Raw genomic sequence first — 3,851 nt, 5'->3', positions numbered from 1 at the left:
TAAGTTCTTTTAATCTCACTGTAATTATATGCTGAAACATGTTGGAGAAATAGTTGGAGAAAATGAGGTAAAAAGGGGCTGATGATGCCTAAAAGCGAGTTGTAGCAATTAAGTGACATGTTTTATGACCATCTTTACATAAAGCATGCACGTTCACTAAATTATAGTTCTGATTATGGAACCGCAATCTAAAGGAGCAGGCAGAGGACATCACTTGTCTTTTTAGTGAGAAATAGTAAACTATTTGTGCATGCTTCAACAGTGAAATCTCTGGCATTTAAGGTTTTATGATAAAGTAATATGATTTCTAAACATTAGTTCTCAAGTTAGTTGGAAGCCAAGTATATGTTTCTTCTTGAAAATTGACTAACCTTGAGATTCTGGATTGAGTCATACTCATATCATGAAAAGAATACGGTTTGGTATCTTTTTTTCTCCTTGAATTTTCTGAGGAGGCTCTTCTAACAGTGCTGTCTCTCTGAATAGATTCCTTGTCACGTTTGGATTTACTGTTCCAGGAGAGTTGCAAGATAATTTTGTTTTTACAACCAATTCATTCTGAAAGTGCTGTTTAAAATGGTCATTGATGTTTGAGGGAAGTATGGGAAGAACTATTTATTTGCAAATACAGAAGCCTAGGCCAGATGGATTTTTCTTTAATTCTGTGCTTATTTTTAGAGTACCGCCAGTAACAATTATATTAATTATAGCTCAGACATTCTTTCTGTTATCAATGGAATGACTTAATATATTTTGTTTGGGTAGGAAAAGAATTTGGTGATTGAAGTGGGAAACTAAAGCTTTATTTTATCCTTTTATAATGCTTTATTTTTTTGAAATTAAAAAATTTTTCACCTTTTAATATTAACATTATAGTTTTTTGTTTTTGAAAAAGAGTCTCCCTCTGTCAGCCTAGGTAGAGTGCCATGATAGAGCTCACAGCAGCCTCAAACTCTGGGACTTGAGCAGTCTTTTTGCCTTAGCCTCCCGGGTAGCTGGCAATACAGGTGTGTAAAAATATAGTTTAAAAAAAAAAAAGCATGTTTTTAAGAATAGTTTGGAGGAGATATGTTGGTAGGTCCCCTAAATCAACAGCCCAATCTATTTAGAAACACTTGAGAGTCTTTTGAGTAAGACCCCAAACCAAGACTATGGCCTCTTACTTGCCCTTCTATCTTGGACCTAAGGCAAACTCCACCAAAGTTGTTTCTTAAAAGCTCTTACTGGCTTGGTGCCCATAGCTCAGCAGTTAGGGCACCAGCCACGTGCACCGGGGCTGCTGGGTTTGAATCCAGCCTGGGCCTGCTAAACAACAATGACAGCAAAAACAAATAGCTGGGCGTTGTGGTGGATGCCTGTAGTCCCAGCTACTTGGGAGGCTGAGGCAAGAGAATCGCTTAAGCCCAAGAGTGGAGGTTGCTGTGAGCTCTGACCCCATGGTACTTTACTGAGGCAGGTACAGCAGAAAGAAAGATCTAGAGAAGACCCCGGAGCAAAACTGAAAGGGAGAGAAGAGCTGGGGCAGGTCCTGCTGAAATAGAAGAGTTTGGGTGGGAGATGGTTAAATTTTTGCCAAGAATTAAGGGGTGGAGGGGGATGGCATCTTCCCACACAGCTGCCTGGGGCACATACTCTGCTTCTTCCTTCTCTGGAAAGATTTCAGAGAAGTTCCTAAAGTTCATTGCCACCCATAGTAAATGAGGTGGGGCCGCCTAATAAAATGTGTATCCCGTAACAGCATGGCTTACAGAGCCAGACACCACTCCAGATGAGGCTGAACAGGAGCTAAAGTTGTCACCTAACAGCTGCTGCGCTGGGGCCGGCTCTTGGTCTGAGTGGTACATTCTGTGCCTTTCAAATGACTTCAGGAGCTTCTGCCACTCTGTCAACATCCACTTATTTATATTTGCCGTGTCTCTTGATTTATGGTTTGTGTCTGTTTCTTGAATTTATTTACAGACTCAAAGTTCATATTACAAAGGCACAGTTTGTAAGGCCACTCTGGGTCTTATCTTTAGTATTGTACTTAATAGGATTATTTTTTCTAAGTAGCTAAAATAGCACCTTGAAAAGCCTGGTGGTAGAGGAATTCACCATTGGTAAATATATGACTTTATTTTATGGAGAAAGTAGATAGTGAATGAATATATGAACCTCCTCCTCTTTTTTATACATTTACTAAAAAAGTACCAGTGACACGTCTTTAGTAGTAATATGTTCATTAAAATTAATTTCCACTTTCCATTTCTTTTTTTTGTTTGTTTGTTTTTAGAGACAGAGTCTCACTTTATCCCCCTCAGTAGAGTACTGTGGCATCACAGCTCACAGCAACGTCCAACTCCTGGGCTTAGGTGATTCTCTTGCCTCAGCCTCCGAAGTAGCTGGGTCTACAGGCGCCTGCCACAACACCCGGCTATTTTTTGTTGCAGTTTGGCTGGGGCAACAAACCTGCCCCAGTAGGTTTGAACCTGCCACCCTCGGTATATGGGGCTGTATTCACTGAGCCACAGGCGCCTACCCCCCTTTTTCCATTTTTTGCTCTTTATATACTTACTAAGGTCTCTTTATCAGGCGGTGCCTGTGCCTCAGTGAGTAGAGCCCCATATACCGAGGGTGGCCTGTTCTTACCCAGCCCCAACCAAACTGCAACAAAAAAATAACTGGGCGTTGTGGCAGTTGCCTGTAGTCCCAGCTACTCAGGAGGCTGAGGCAAGAGAATCGCCTAAGCCCAAAAGCCGGAGGTTGCTGTGAGCTGTGATGCCACAGCACTCTACCAAGGGTGACAAAATGAGACTCTGTCTCTAAAAAAAAAAAAGATTTCTTTCCCTCTTAGTTTTAGCAGGATGCTTGTAAAATCATTTTTTGTTCTTGTTGGGGGGGCTCTTAAATTGTGTTGTAGCTTTGTAAAGAAAGATTTAAAGGACTATTCCTTTACATATTTGCACATACCATTTTAGTGCCACTAATGTACTTCAATTTTCTCAGAACAAGGACAAAGACCATCTGAAATACATATTTTCTCTAAAAAGAATAATTACTGGCTTATTGATTTTCTTTTTTGAGATAATGGTTTCTCTGCTGTTCAGAGAATCCCAGCAGAGGACTATCTTGAGTTCTTTGGCCCTAAAAGGCCTGAGTTATAAAAAGAACTAATAGAGTCTGTAATGTTTATACACAGCACATTATCAGAGATTGCTGGCTGGAACTGAAAATCATATTAAGTATTTTGTGCTGTTATGAGACAGAGGACATTACGGGCAGTCCTCAGCTTACAGTGATCTGATACCAGTAAGTCACTGACATCCACAGTGTTAAGCCCACAATGCCTACCTATGTCATCACCTACAGCTTACAGCAAGCAGGCAACTCACAAGTTACACTTCTGTGACCACCCGACTGCTTAGGGGCCCTTGGTAAGGCCTCCTGCTTCCCAGCCTGGCTCTTTCAACTGATTCTCTTCTCCTCCTCCTGCCTGCACCGTGGAATCTTTTAGCCACTAAATATGGCAAGGGTTTTTGGTTCTATTTCTAGTAAGGGGTAGCAGGTAGGCAGGAGAAAAGTGGTCGAAGTGAGAAGTAGAAGGCAACACAGAAAGGGTGGGACTGGGGGTCTGAAGGGGGATCAAAGAGCAGAGTTTTTCTCTGGAAGGCCAGATTATAAATATTTTAGGCTTTATGACCTATTGCAACTCCTCGGTTCTGCCTCTGTAGCCCCAAAGCAGCCATGCATGACCCGCAGATTGGGGTCCCGTCTATGCTCCAGCTCACCTTTATTTACAAAAATAGGCAGTGGGCCTTTGTTCCCTAGTAAACTGGTTCTGAGAGAAATTCTAGAAGTCCTTAAAATGTTTT

The 3,851-nt window shown here is 41.5% G+C and overlaps 1 protein-coding gene across 2 annotated transcripts in view; it reads left to right on the top strand.

The window, feature by feature from the left end:
• Positions 1-3,851, top strand: part of CNST (consortin, connexin sorting protein) — a 79,966-nt gene that overhangs the window by 69,711 nt on the left and 6,404 nt on the right. The window lies entirely within an intron of this gene.

This window comes from Otolemur garnettii, unplaced genomic scaffold, assembly GCF_000181295.1.
Source record: "Otolemur garnettii isolate 467f Iridium unplaced genomic scaffold, OtoGar3 scaffold00141, whole genome shotgun sequence".
Classification (NCBI taxonomy): Eukaryota; Metazoa; Chordata; class Mammalia; order Primates; family Galagidae; genus Otolemur; species Otolemur garnettii.
Note: the sequence above shows the minus strand (reverse complement) of the source record. Positions and strands in the feature narration are given on the sequence as shown.